Consider the following 15,197-nt stretch of genomic DNA (forward strand, 5'->3'; position numbering starts at 1 on the left):
CCAGCTAAGGGCTTTGCCCACCCTGAGTTTTCCAATAGCCCCTCAAGGGAGGTCTGTTCACCCCTCACATCCTTCTCCCTCCTCCTGAGTGCTTGCCCCCTCCTTAGGCCCCCACACTACACCGGCTTCATGGCCTGGCTTTCGGAGCTCCAGAGCTGCCTCCAACCTGGAGGGAGTCCCCTGCCTCCAAGTGCTGGAAGGATGGAATTATTATCTGAACCAAGCAAGATCATGCTTGGCTACTGGTCTACTGTCCTGCATGGCATCCTGGGGTCTCTGGAGGCACTTTTCTTGGGAAGCAGCACAGGCAGAGTGTGGGCTCTGAAGATGGAATTCCAGCTCTGCTGTATGGTCTTGAGTAAGGCCTTTTTTAAAAAAAATAATTTTTTTAAAACAATTGAGCCAAAATATGCATAATTTAAAATTAACCATTTTAAAATGTGGCATTTAGTATATTCACAGTGTTGTACAACTACTACCTTTATCATGTACCAAAACATTTCCATCACCCCACAGAAAACCCCATATCCATTAACAGTTACTCCCCAGTTCCCCATCCACTACTCCCCATCAACACTGATCTGCTTCCTATCTCTGTGGATTTGCCTATTCTGAATATTTCAAATACATGTAATCATACAATATATGATCTTTTATGTCTGGCTTCTTTCACTTAGCATAGGAATTGCTTGGTCATATGGTAGCTGTACGTTTAACTTTTTTTTTTTTTTGAGACGGAGTCTTGCTGTGTCGCCCAGGCTGGAGTGCAGCAGTGGCTGGATCTCAGCTCACTGCAAGCTCCACCTCCCGGGTTTCCGCCATTCTCCTGCCTCAGCCTCCCGAGTAGTTGGGACTACAGGCGCCCGCCACCTCGCCCAGCTAGTTTTTTGTATTTTTTAGTAGAGACGGGGTTTCACCGTGTTAGCCAGGATGGTCTCGATCTCCTGACCTCGTGATCCGCCCGTCTCCGCCTCCCAAAGTGCTGGGATTACAGGCTTGAGCCACCGCGCCCGGCCAGTTTTTTTCATTAAAAAAATTACTATAACCAGAGCCGGGCATGCTGGCTCACGCCTGTAATCCCAGCACTTTGAGAGGCCGAACTGGGCAGACTACTTGAGATCAAGAGTTCAAGACCAGCCTGGCCAGCATGGCAAAACCCTGTCTCTATTAAAAGTGCAAAATTAGCTGGGTGTGGTGGTGCATGCTTGTAGTCCCAGCTACTTGGGAGGCTGAGGTGGGAGAATTGCTTGAACCTGGAAAGTGAAGGTTGCAGTGAGCTGAAGATTGCACTACTGTACTCCAGCCTGGGTGACACAGTGAGACTGTCTCAAAAAAAAGAAAAAAGACTATAACCGTCCTAGTGGATATGAAGTGGTATCTCCTTGTGGTTTTGATTTACATTTCTCTAATGAATAATAACGTTGAGCATCTTCTCTTGTGCTTGTTGGGCATTTGTATAGCTTCTTTGTTTTATTATTTATGTATTTTTTGAGACAGAGTCTCACTCTGTCACCCAGGCTGGAGTGCAATGGCATGATCTTGGCTCACTGCAACCTCTGCCTCCCAGGCTCAAGCAATCCTCCCACCTCAGCCTCACGAGCAGCTGGGATTATAGGCACACACCACCACACCCAGCTAATTTTTATAATCTTTGTAGAGACAGGGTTTCGCCATGTTGCCCAGGCTTGTCTCGAATTCCTGACCTCAAGCAATCCACCTGCCTCGGCCTTCCAGAGTGCTGGGATTACAGGCATGAACCACTGTGCCCGGCCTGTATGTCATCTTTGGAGAAGTGTCTATTCAAGCCCTTTGTCCATTTTTGGGGTTGTCTTTTTGTTGTTGAGTTCTAAGAGCTCTCTATATATTCTGGAAACTAGACCCTTACTGAATATATGATTGCATATATTTTCTCCTATCCCATATGGTGTCTTTTCACTTTCTTGATAATGTCATTTGATAAACAAAAGTTTTAGGCTGGGCACGGAGGCTCATGCCTGTAATCCCAGCACTTTGGGAGGCTAAAGCAGAAGGATTGCTTGAGCCCAGGAGTTCAAGACCAGCCCGGGCAACATGGTGAAACCCTGTCTCTACAAAAAAATGCAAAACTTGGCACGGTGGTTCATGCCTGTAATCCCAGCACTTTGGGAGGCTGAGGCAGGCAGATCACCTGAAGTCAGGAGTTCAAGACCAGCCTGGCCAACGTGGTGAAGCCCCATCTCTACTAAAAATGCAAAACTTAGCTGGGCATGGTGGCACGTGCCTGTAATCCCAGCTACTCAGGAGGCTGAGGTGGGAGAATTGCTTGAACCCGGGAGGTGGAGGTTGCAGTGAGCCGAGATGGCACCACTGCACTCCAGCCTGGGCAACAAGAGTGAAACTCCATCTCAAAAAAAAAAAAAAAAAAAAAAAAATACAAAACTTAGCCAGCCGTGATGTCATGGGCCTGTAGTCCCAGCTATTCAGGAGGCTAGGTTTGGGGATCTCTTGGGCCTGGGAGGCAGAAGTTGCAGTGAGCTGAGATCACACCACTGCACTCCAGCCTGAGCAACAGAGTGAGACCCTGTCTCTAAATAAATAAAATAAATAAAAAATTTAAATTTTGATGAAGTTCCCATTTATCTTGTTTTTTTTTTTTTTTTTTTTTTTTTTTTTTTTTTTTTTTCTGTTGTTGCCCATGGCTTTGATGTCTTATTTGAGAATTCATTGCCAAATCCAAAGTAATGAAGATTTACGTGTCAGGCCTCTGAGCGCAAGCTATGCCGTCATATACCCTGTGACCTGCATGTATATATCCAGATGGCCTGAAGTAAATGAAGAATCACTAAAGAAGTGAAAATGGCCTGTTCTTGCCTTAACTGATGACATTACCTTGTGAAATTCCTTCTTCTGGCTCATCCTGGCTCAAAACCTCCCCCACTGAGCATCTTGTGACCCCCACCCCTGCCCGCCAAAAAACAACCCCCTTTGACTAATTTTCCTTTACCTACCCAAATCCCATAAAACGGCCCCACACCTGTCTCCCTTCACTGACTGTCTTTTTGGACTCAGCCCACCTGCACCCAGGTGAAATAAACAGCTTTACTGCTCACATAAAACCTGTTTGGTGGTCTTTTCACACAGATATGAATGAAATTATGCCTACATTTTCTTCTAAGAGTCTTACAGTTTTAGGTCCTATAATATAGGTCATTTATTTGTTTTGAGTTAGCTTTTGCATATGGTGTGAGGTAGGGGTTCAGATTTGTTAAAGAGACTATCTTTCCCCGTTGAATGGTCTTAGAATTTTTGTCAAAAATTATTTAGCCAAAGATGGGTTTATTTCTGTTGCTTCATTTCTATTCCATTGGACTACATTTCCATTCTTATGTCAGTACCACACTGTTTTGATAACTGTAGCTTCAAAGTAAGTTTTGACATTGGGAAGTGTGAGTCCTCCATCCAGCTTTGTTCTCTTTTTCAATATTATTTTAGTTATCCGGGGTTACTTGCACTTCCATATTAATTTAAGGATAGACTTTTCTTTCTTTTTAAGAGACAGAATCTCACTATATTGCCCCAGGCTGGTGTCAAGCTCTGAGCTCAAGCTATTCTCCCACCTCAGCTTCCTCAGTAGCTGAGACTACAGGCATGCACTGCTGTGCTTGGCTGGAATTTTGATAGAGATTGCACTGAATCTGTGTATCACTCTGGGTAGTATTGCCATCTTAACAATGTACATCTTCCAATCCATACAATAATCTTTTTTTTTTTTTTTTTTTTTTGAGACGGAGTCTCACTCTGTCGCCCAGGCTGGAGTGCAGTGGCCAGATCTCAGCTCACTGCAAGCTCCGCCTCCCTGGTCTACGCCATTCTCCTGCCTCAGCCTCCCGAGTAGCTGGGACTACAGGCGCTCGCCACCTCGCCCGGCTAATTTTTTTTTATTTTTTTAGTAGAGACGGGGTTTCACTGGGTTAGCCAGAATGGTCTCGATCTCCTGACCTCGTGATCCGCCCGTCTCGGCCTCCCAAAGTGCTGGGATTACAGGCTTGAGCCACCGCGCCCGGCCTATTTTCATTTCTTTAGGTCTTCTTTAGTTTATTTCAGCACAGCCTAGGCAACACAGTGAGATCCCAGCTCTACAAAAAAAAAAAAAAAAAAAAAAGAAAAGAAAAGAAAAAATTTAAAAAAATAGCTGGGTGTGGTGGTGCACGCCTGTAGTTTCAGCTACCCAGGAGGCTGAAGAGGTAGGATTGCCTGAGCCCAGGTTAAGGCTGCAGTGAGCCACGATTGGGCCACTGCACTCCAGGCTGGGTGACAGAGTGAGAACTTGTCTCAAAAAAAAACTTTTAATTTCAACAATGTTTGGAAATTTTCTTCTCCTTCTTCTTCTTCTTCTTCTTTTTTTTTTTTTTTTGAGGCAGAATCTCACTCTGTCATCCAGGCTGGTGTGCAGTAGCATGATCTCAGCTCACTGCAACCTCCGCCTCCTGGGTTTAAGTCATTCTCATACCTCAGCCTCCCAAGTAACTGGGATTATAGGCATGTGCCAACATGCCCGGCTAATTTTTTGTGTTTTTGTAGAGATGGGGTTTCACCATGTTGGCCATGTTGGTCTCAAACTCTTGAGCTTAGGTGATTCGCCTGCCTGGGCCTCCCAAAGTGCTGGGATTACAGGCGTGAGCTACCAAGCCCAGCCAATGTTTTGTATTTTCCTTTTTTTTTTTTTTTTTTGAGATGCAGTCTGGCTCTGTCGCCCAGGCTGGAGTGCAGTGGCGCAATCTCGGCTCACTGCAAGCTCCGCCTCTTGGGTTCATGCCATTCTCCTGCCTCAGCCTCCCAAGCTAGGGATTACAGGTGCCTGACACCACACCCGGCTAATTTTTTGTATTTTTAGTAGAGACGGGGTTTCACATTGTTAGCCAGGATGGTCTCGATCTCCTGACCTCGTGATCCACCAGTCTCGGCCTCCCAAAGTGCTGGGATTACAGGCGTGAGCCACCGCGCCCGGCCTGTTTTGTATTTTCAATGGGCAAGTTTTTTACTTCCTGGGTTAATTTTTTCCTAGGTGTTTTACTCTTTTGTATCCTATTGTAAATGGAGTTGTTTTCTTAATTTCCTTTTCACGTTGTTCATTGTTAGTGTATATAAATATAACTGAATTTTGTTTGTTTGTTTTGAGACGGAGTTTCGCCCTTTCACCCAGGCTGGAGTGAAGTGGCGTGATCTCAGCTCACTGCAACCTCTGCCCCCCGGGTTCAAGCAATTCTCCAGCTTTAGCCTCCTGAGTAGCTGGGATTACAGGCATGTGCCACCACACCCAGCTAATTTTTGTATTTTTAGTAGAGATGGGGTTTTGCTGTGTTGGCCAGACTGGTCTCAAACTCCTGACCTCAGGTGATCCACCCACCTCAGCCTCACAAAGTGCTAGGATTACAGGCATGAGCCACTGTGCCTGACCTGAATTTTGTGTGTTAATTTTTTTTTTTTTTTTTTTTTTTTTTTGAGGCAGAATCTCACTCTGTCACCCAGGCTGGAGTGCAGTGGCATGATCTCACTTCATTGCAACCTCACCTCTTAGGTTTAAGTGATTCTCCTGCCTCAGGCTCTTGAGTAGCTGGTACTACAGGTGTGTGCCACCACACCCAGTTAATTTTTATATTTTTAGTCGAGACAGAGTTTCACCATGTTGGCCAAGCTGGTCTTGAACACCTGACCTCAAGTGATCCACCCACCTCAGCCTCCCAAAGTGCTGGGATTACAAGCACGAGCCACTGAGCCAGGCTATTGTGTGTTAATCTTGAATTCTGCAACTTTGCTGGCTTTATTAGCTCTAAAAGTTTGTGTATGTGTGTATGTGTCTGTGTATGTGTGTATGTGTCTCTGTGTGTATGCATGTATTCTTTAGGATTTTCTACATATGTATATATTATGTCATCTGTGACTATGAATAGTTTTACCTCTTTTTCAATTTGCTTAACTTTTGTATCTTTTTCTTGCCATTTTTTTCCCACCTCAATGTGGAAGCTCATATCTTGCCAAATTGCGCTAGCTAGAACTTCTAGTACAATGTTGAGTAGATGAAATGGTGAAACCACGGATCCTTGTCTTGTTCCTGATCTTTGGAGAAAGGCTTTAGGTCTTTTGCCATTAAGTATAATGTTATTTGTGGATTTTTCATAAATGCTCTTTATCAAGTTGAGGAAGTTTCCATCTATTCCTTGTTTATTCAGCATTTTTATCTTGAACGTGTGTTGGACTTTGACACATGCTTTTTATCTTGAATGAGTGTTGGACTTTGACATGTGCTTTTTATCTTGAAAGCATGTTGGATTTTGTCACATGCTTTTTGTTCATAAGTTGAGGTGATCATGTTGTGTTTCCCCTTCATTCTGTTAATGTGGTGTATTACATTGATAGATTTTCTTTTTCTTTTTTTGAGACAGTCTTGCTCTGTTGCCCAGGCTGGAGTGCAGTGGAGCAAGCTTGGCTCACGGCAACCTCTGCTTCCTGGGTTCAAGTAATTCTTGTGCCTCAGCCTCCAGAGTAGCTGGGATTACAGGCGTGCGTCGCCATGCCTGGCTAATTTTTGTATTTTTAGTAGAGATGCCGTTTCACCATGTTCACCAGGCTGGTCTCGAAATCCTGACCTCAAGTGATCCGCCTGCCTCAATCTCCCAAAGTGCTGGTATTACAGGCATGAGCCACCACACCCAGCCTTTCTTTCCTTTTTTTTTGAAATGGAGTCTCACTCTGTTACCCAGGTTGGAGTGAATGGCGCGATCTCGGCTCACAGCAACCTCTGCCTCCCAGGTTCAAGCGATTCTCCTGCCTCAGCTTCCCGACTAGCTGGGATTACAGGTGTCCACCGCCACAACCAGCTAATTTTTTTTTTGTATTTTCAGTAGAGACAGATTTCATCATGTTGACTAGGCTGGTTTCGAACTCCTGACCTCAAGTGATCTACCTGCTTCAGCCTCCCAAAGTGCTGGGATTACAGGGTGAGTCACAGTGCCACATTGATTGATTTTCATATGTTAAACAATCTTGCATTTCTGGAATAATTCCTACTTGGTCATGGTGTGTAATTCTGATAATATGTTGCTGGGTTAGGTTTGCTAGTGCTTTGTGGAGGATTCTTGCATCTATATTCATATAAGATATGGTCTGTAGTTTTCTTGGAATGGTCTGTATGTTACTTTGGCCTCAGGTCACATAGAATGAGTTGTAAAGTGTTTTTCTTCTATTTTATGGAAGAGTTTGAGGGTTGTTGTAAATTTCTTTTTTCTTTTTATTTCGCACACTACCCTGATGTAGGATTGTTGTTAATTCTCTTTGTTTTGTTTGCGACAGACTCTTGTGCTGTCACCCAGGCTGGAGTGCAGTGGCATGATCTCAGCTCACTGCAACCTCTGCCTGCTGGGTTCCAGTGATTCTCCTGTCTCAGCCTCCAGAGTAGCTGGGATTACAGGTGTGCACCACCACGCCCCGCTAATTTTTGTATTTTTACTAGAGACTGGGTTTCACTGTGTTGGCCAGGCTGGTCTCAAACTCCTGACCTCAGGTGATCTGCCCTTGTCAGCCTCCCAAAGTGCTGGGATTACGGGTGTGAGCCACCGCGCCCGGCTGGATTGATGTTAATTCTTTAAGTGATTGGTAGAATTCACTTGTGAAGCCATCTGGTCCTGGGATTTTCTTTGTTGAGAGGTTTTTGATTACAGATTAAATCTGGTTACTTGTTATAGGTCTGTTCAGATTTCCTGTTTTTTCTTGCATCAATTTTGGTAGTTTTTGTGTTTCCAGGAATTTGTCCATTTCATCTGACTTATTAGCATACAGTTATTCATATTCATAGTGTTCTCTTATAATCCTTTTTACTTCTAGGTAAAGGCATATCTCACTTCTTTTTTTTTTTTTTTTTTTTTGAGACAGAGTCTCGCTCTGCCGCCCAGGCTGGAGTGCAGTGGTGCGATCTCAGCTCACTGCAAGCTCCGCCTCCCGGGTTCCCGCCATTCTCCTGCCTCAGGAGGAGACTGTAGCTGGGACTACAGGTGCCCGCCACCACACCCGGCTATTTTTTTTGTATTTTTAGTAGTTTTCACCATGTTAGCCAGTATGGTCGCGATCTCCTGACCTCGTGATACGCCAGCCTCCGCCTCCCAAAGTGTTGGGATTACAGGTGTGAGCCACCACGCCCAGCCAGGCATACCTCACTTTATTGCACTTTGGGTTATTGCACGTCACAGATAATTGCATATTTTTTTTACAGATTGAAAGTTTGTGGCAACCCTGTGTTGAGCAAGTCTGTTGGTGCCATTTTTCCAACACCATGTGCTCACTTCCTGTCTCGGTGCCATATTTTGGTAATTCATCCAATAGTTCAAGCTCTTTCATTATTATTATATCTGTTATGGTGTCCTGTGATCAGTGATCTTCGATGTTACTATTAAAATTGTTTTGGGGCACCGCACCCATATAAGACAGTGAACTTAGTAAGTGGGCCGGGTGCAGTGGCTCAGGCCTGTAATCCCAGCACTTTAGGAGGTGGAGGTGGGTGGATCACAAGGTCAGGAGTTTGAGACCAGTCTGGCCAACATAGGGAAACCCTGTCTCTACTAAAAATACAAAAAATTAGCCGGGTATGGTGGTGTGTGCCTGTAAATCCCAGGTACTCAGGAGGCTGAGGCAGAAGAATCTTGTGAACCTGGGAAGTGGAGGTTGTAGTGAGCAGAGATCACATTACTGTACTTCAGCCCAGGTGACAGCGTGAGACTCCGTCTCAAAAAAAAAAAAAAAAAAATCAGGCCGGGCACAGTGGCTCATGCCTGTAATCCCAGCACTTTGGGAGGCTGAGGCGGGCGGATCAACAAGGTCAGGATAGAGAGATCATCCTGGCTAACACGGTGAAACCCTGACTCTACTAAAAAATACAAAAAATTAGCTGGGGGTGGTGGCGGGTGCCTGTAGTCCCAGCTACTCAGGAGGCTGAGCCAGGAGAATGGCATGAACCCGGGAGGCGGAGCCTAAAGTGAGCCGAGGTTCCATCACTGCACTCTAGCCTGGGTGACAGAGTGAGACTCCGTCTAAAAAAAAAAAAAAAAAATCAGTAAGTGTTGTGTGTGTGCTGACTGCTCCACCGACTGTTCTCCCCTCCTCGTACCTCCCTATTTCCTGAAACACAACAATATTGAACTTAGGCTAACTGATAACTCTGTATTAGCTTCTAAGTGTTCAAGTGAAAGGAAGAGTTGCACTTCTCTCACTTTAAATCAAAAGCTAGAGATGATTACGCATGGTGAGGAAGGCATGGTGAACACTGTGATAGGCTGAAAGCTAGGCCTCTTGTGCCAAATGGTCAGCCAAGTTGTGAATGCAAAGGAAAAGTTCTTGAAGGAATTAAAAGTGCTACCCCAGTGAACACACAAAAGATAAGAAAGTGAGGCCGAGCGTCGTGACTCACACTTGTAATCCCAGCACTTCAAGAAGCTGAGGCAGGCAGATCCCCTTGAGCCCAGGAGTTTGACACCAGCCTGGGCAACATGGCGAAACCCCATCTCTACTAAAAATACAAAAAAATCGCCGGCCATGGTGGTGTATACCTGTAGTCCCAGCTACTCAGGAGGCTGAGGCGGGAGAATCACCTGAACCCAGAAGTCTAGGCTGCAGTGAGCTATGATCGTGCTACTGCACTAGAGACCTTGGAATACATTGATGTCTTTGAAGGGTTCAAGACTTCAGTGGAGGAAGTAACTGCAAATATGATGGAAATAGCAAAGAACTAGAATTAGAAGTTGAGTCTGAAGATGTGACTGAATTGCTGCAATATCATGAGAAAACTTGAATGGATGAGGAGTTGCTTCTTATGGATGATCAAAGTGGTTTCTTCAGATAGAATCTACTCCTGGCAAGGATGCAGTGAACATTGATAAATGACAACAAGGATTTAGAATATTACATAAACTTAATTGATAAAGCAGCTGTAGGATTTGAGAGGATTGACTTCAATTTTGAAAGAAGTTCTACTATGGGTAAAATGTTATCAAACAGCATTGCATGTTAGAGAGAAATCTTGCATGAAAGGATCAGTCAATCGGTGCAGCAAATTTCACTGTTGCCTTATCTTAAGAAATTGGCACAGTCACTACCATCCAGATCAGTCAGCAGCTATCAACATCAAGGCAAGACCCTCCACCAGCAAAAAGATTACGACTTGCTAAAGGTTTCAGGATTATGACTTACTGAAGGTTCTGGTGATCACTAGCATTTTTTTTTTTTTTTTTTTTTGAGACGGAGTCACGCTGTCGCCCGGGCTGGAGTGCAGTGGCCGGATCTCAGCTCACTGCAAGCTCCGCCTCCCGGGTTCACGCCATTCTCCTGCCTCAGCCTCCCCAGTAGCTGGGACTACAGGCGCCCGCCACCTCGCCCGGCTAGCTTTTTGTCTTTTTTAGTAGAGACGGGGTTTCACTGTGTTAGCCAGGGTGGTCTCGAACTCCTGACCTCGTGATCCGCCCGTCTCGGCCTCCCAAAGTGCTGGGATTACAGGCTTGAGCCACCGCGCCCGGCCGATCACTAGCATTTTTAAGCAATAAGGTGTTTTTTTTTTTTTCTTTTCTTTTGAGATGGAGTCTTGCTCTGTTGCCCAGGCTGGAGTGCAGTGGCAAGATCTCGGCTCACTGCAAACTCCACCTCCCAGATTCAAGTGATTCTCCTGCCTCAGCCTCCCGAGTAGCTGAGATTACAGGCACACATCACCATGCCCAGCTAACTTTTGTATTTTCAGTAGAGATGGGGTTTCTCCATATTGGCCAGGCTGGTCTCAAACTCCTGACCTCAGGTGATCTGCCCTAGGCCACCACAGCTTCCCAAAGTGCTGGGATTACAGGTGTGAGACACCCCACCCAGCCACAATAAATATATATATATATATATATATATATATATATATATATATATATATGTATTTTTTTTTTTTTTTTTTTTTTTTTGAGACAGAGTCTTGCTTGTCACCCAGGCTGGAGTGCAGTGGCGCGATCTCAGCTCACTGCAAGCTCCGCTTCCCGGGTTCATGCCATTCTCCTGCCTCAGCCTCCAGAGTAGCTGGGACTACAGGCACCCGCCACCACGCCCGGCTAATTTTTTGTATTTTTGGTAGAGACGGGGTTTCACCGTGTTAGCCAGGATGGTCTCGATCTCCTGACCTCATGATCCACCCGCCTCAGCCTTCCAAAGTGCTGGGATTACAGGCGTGAGCCACTGCGCCCGGCAAATATTTTTAATTAAGATATATAAATTGGGCCGGGCGCGGTGGCTCAAGCCTGTAATCCCAGCACTTTGGGAGGCCGAGACGGGCGGATCGCAAGGTCAGGAGATCGAGACCATCCTGGCTAACCCGGTGAAACCCTGTCTCTACTAAAAAATACAAAAAACTAGCCGGACGAGGTGGCGGGCGCCTGTAGTCCCAGCTACTCAGGAGGCTGAGGCAGGAGAATGGCGTAAACCCGGGAGGAGGAGCTTGCAGTGAGCTGAGATCTGACCACTGCACTCCAGCCTGGGTGACAGAGCGAGACTCCGTCTCAAAAAAAAAAAAAAAAAAAAAAAGATAATATAAATTGTGTTTTTTAGACACAATGCTATTTAATAGACTACAATGTAGCATAAGCGTAACTTTTTTTTTTTTGAGACAGTCTTGCGGGAGTGCAATTGTGCAATCTCAGCTCACTGCAACCTCCGCCTCCCTGATTCAAGCAATTCTCCTGCCTCAACCTCCCGAGTAGCTGGGATTACAAGCACCTGCCACCGCGCCCAGCTAATTTTTGTATTTTTAGAAGAGACAGGGTTTCGCCATGTTGGCCAGATTGGTCTCAAACTCCTGACCTCTGGTGATCTACCTGCCTCGGCCTCCCAAAGTGCTGGGATTACAGGCATGAGCCACCGAGCCAACGCGCCCGGCCAAGCATAACTTTTTTTTTTTTTTTTGCGATGGAGTCTCGCTCTGTCCCCAGGCTGGAGTGCAGTGGCGCGATCTCGGCTCACTGCAAGCTCCGCCTCCCGGGTTCACGTCATTCTCCTGCCTCAGCCTCCTGAGTAGCTGGGACTACAGGCGCCCGCCACCACACCTGGCTAATTTTTTTTGTATTTTAGTAGAGATGGAGTTTCACCATGTTAGCCAGGATGGTCTGGATCTCTTGACCTCGTGATCCGCCCGTCTCGGCCTCCCAAAGTGCTGGGATTACAGGCATGAGCCACCGCGCCCGGCCCCAAGCATAACTTTTATATGCACCGGGAAACTCCAAATTATTGCAATATTTGCTTTATTGCAGTGGTCTGAAACCAAGCCTGCAATATGTGTTAGGTATGTCTGTAATTGGTAGTAATGTCCCCACTTGCATTTCTTAATACTAGATTTTAGTACCTTAAAGGCTTTTCTCTATTTTTCTTAGTCAAGCTATTTAAAGGTGTGTCAGTTTTGTTGATCGTTTCAAAGAACCAACTTTTGGTTTCATTAATTTTCTCTATTGTTTTTCTCCCTCCATTTTGTTTGTCTCTAATCTTTATTATTTCCTTCCTTCTGCTACCTTTGAGTGTAGTTTGCTCTTCTTTTCCTAGTTCCTTAAGTTTGTTTATTTATTTATTTATTTATTTATTTATTTATTTATTTATTTATTTAGAGATGGAGTCTTGCTCTGTTGCCAGGCTGGAGTGCAGTGGTGCAATCTTGGCTCACTGCACTGCAACCTCCGCCTTCCGAGTTCAAGCGATTTTCCTGCCTCAGCCTCCCAAGTAGCTGGGACTGCAGGGGTGTGCCACCATGCCCAGCTAATTTTTGTATTTTTAGTAGAGACGGGATTTCACCACGTTGGCCAGGATGGTCTCAGTCTCTTGACCTCACGATCCGCCCACCTTGGCCTCCTAAATTGCTGGGATTACAGGCATGAGCCACCGTGCTTGGCCCCTAGTTCCTTAAGTTCTAAAGTCAGGTTATTGTTCTGAGGTCTTCTTTTTTAATGTAGGCATTTACAGCTATAAATTTCCCTCTAAGCACTGCTCTTACTGCGTCCCTTAAGTTTTGCTATGTAGTATTTTAATTTGTATTTATCTCAAAGTATTTCCTAATTTCTCTTTTGATGTCTTTGACTCATTAATTTTTAAGAATATGTTGTTTAATTTTTACATATCTGTGAATTTTCCAGCTTTTCTTCTGTTGTTGACTTCCAGTTTCATTCCATTGTGATCAGAAAAGACACTTTTTATGATTTCAGTCTTTTAAACTTTATTGAGACTGTTTTGTGACCTAACATAGGATCTGTCCTGGAGAGTGTTTCGCACGCACTTGAGGTTGTATATTCTTCTGTGTATAGGTAGCGTGTTCTATATATGTCTGTTGTGGTTTTGGATCTAAAGTGAGTCTCTTATAGACAGTTTATAGTTGAATCACATTTTATTTAATTAATTAATTAACTAATTTTGAGACAGGTCTTGCTCTGTCACCTAGGCTGGAGTGCAATGGCACAATCACGGCTCACTGCAGCCTCTACCGCCTGGGCTCAATCGATCCTCCCACTTCAGCTTCCTGAGTAGCTGGGACTACAGGCACACGCCACCATGCGTGCCTAATTTTTTAATTTTTTGAGTAGACATGAGGTCTCGCCATGTTACCTAGGCTGGTCTCGAGCTCCTGGGCTAAAGCAATCTGCCCTCCTCGACCTCACAAAGTGCTGGGATTACAGGCGTGAGCCACTGTAATCCCAGTTGAATCTTTTTTTTTTTTTTTTGTGAGATGGAATTTTATTCTTGTTGCCCAAGCTGTAGTGCAGTGGTGCCATCTTGGCTCACTGAAACCTTCACCCCCCGGGTTCAAGCGATTCTGTTACCTCAGCCTCCCGAGTAGCTGGGATTACAGGCATACACCACCACAGCTGGCTAATTTTGGATTTTTAGTGGAGATGGGTTTCTCCATGTTGGTTAGGCTGGTCTCGAACTCCCAACCTCAGGTGATCCACCCGCCTCAGCCTTCTAAAATCTGAGATTGGCCGGGCCCAGTGGCTCACGCCTGTAATCCCAGCATTTTGGGAGGCTGAGGCCGGCGGATCACAAGGTCAGGAGATCGAGACCATCCTGGCCAACATGGTGAAACCCTGTCTCTACTAAAAAAAAATACAAAAAATTAGCCGGGCCTAGTGGCGGGGGCCTGTGGTCCCAGCTACTCGGGAGGCTGAGGCAGGAGAATGGTGTGAACCCGGGAGGCGGAGCTTGCCGTGAGCCGAGATCACACCACTGCACTCCAGCCTGGGCGACAGAGCGAGACTCTGTCTTAAAAAAAAAAAAAAAAGAAAAGAAAAATTAAGTGCTGGGATTACAGGCATGAGCCACCGCGCCTGGCCCCAGTCGAATCACATTTTTAAAAAATCCATTCTTGGGCCAGCCACGGTGGTTTATACCTATAATCCCAGCACTTTGAGAGGCTGAGGCAGGAGGCCTACTTGAGCTCTAGGAGTTTGAGACCAGCCTGGGCAACATAGTGAGATCCTGCCTCTAAAAAAAAAAAAATGTTTTTAATCCATTCTGATAATCTTGCCTTTTTATTGGAGAGTTGAGTCAATTCCATTTAAAGTAATTACTGAGGCCAGGCACAGTGGCTCACACCTGTAATCCCAGCACTTTGGGAAGCCAAGGCGGGCAGATCACTTAAGGCCAGGAGTTCAAGACCACCCTGACCAGCATGGTGAAACCCCGTCTCTAATAAAAATACAAAAATTAGCCGGGTGTGGTGGTGCACACTTGTCCCAGCTACTTGGGAAGCTGGAGCAGGGGAATTGCTTGAACCCAGAAAGCAGAGGTTGCAGTGGGCCAAGATCACACCACTGTACTCCAGCCTGAGCAACAGAGTGAGACTCTGTTTATAAAAAATAAAAATAAAAAAAAGTAATTACTGATAAGGAAAGACTTACTTGTGCCATTTTGCTATTTGTTTTCTACGTCTGGTATCTTTTCGTTCCTCATTCCTCATTTCCTCCATTAATGTCTTCCTTTTTTTAAAAGATAGGATCTTGTTATGTTGCCCAGACTGAAGTGCAGTAGTGCAGTCACAACTCGCTGCAGGCTTGAACTCCTGGCCTCAAATGATTCTCCTGACTCAGCCTTCCAAGCACCTAAGACTACAGGCATGTACCATCATGTGCCCTGCTATTTTATTTTTATTTTTGTAGAGACGGAGTCTTGCT

This window comes from Rhinopithecus roxellana, chromosome 15 (genome assembly GCF_007565055.1).
Source record: "Rhinopithecus roxellana isolate Shanxi Qingling chromosome 15, ASM756505v1, whole genome shotgun sequence".
Taxonomy (NCBI): domain Eukaryota; kingdom Metazoa; phylum Chordata; class Mammalia; order Primates; family Cercopithecidae; genus Rhinopithecus; species Rhinopithecus roxellana.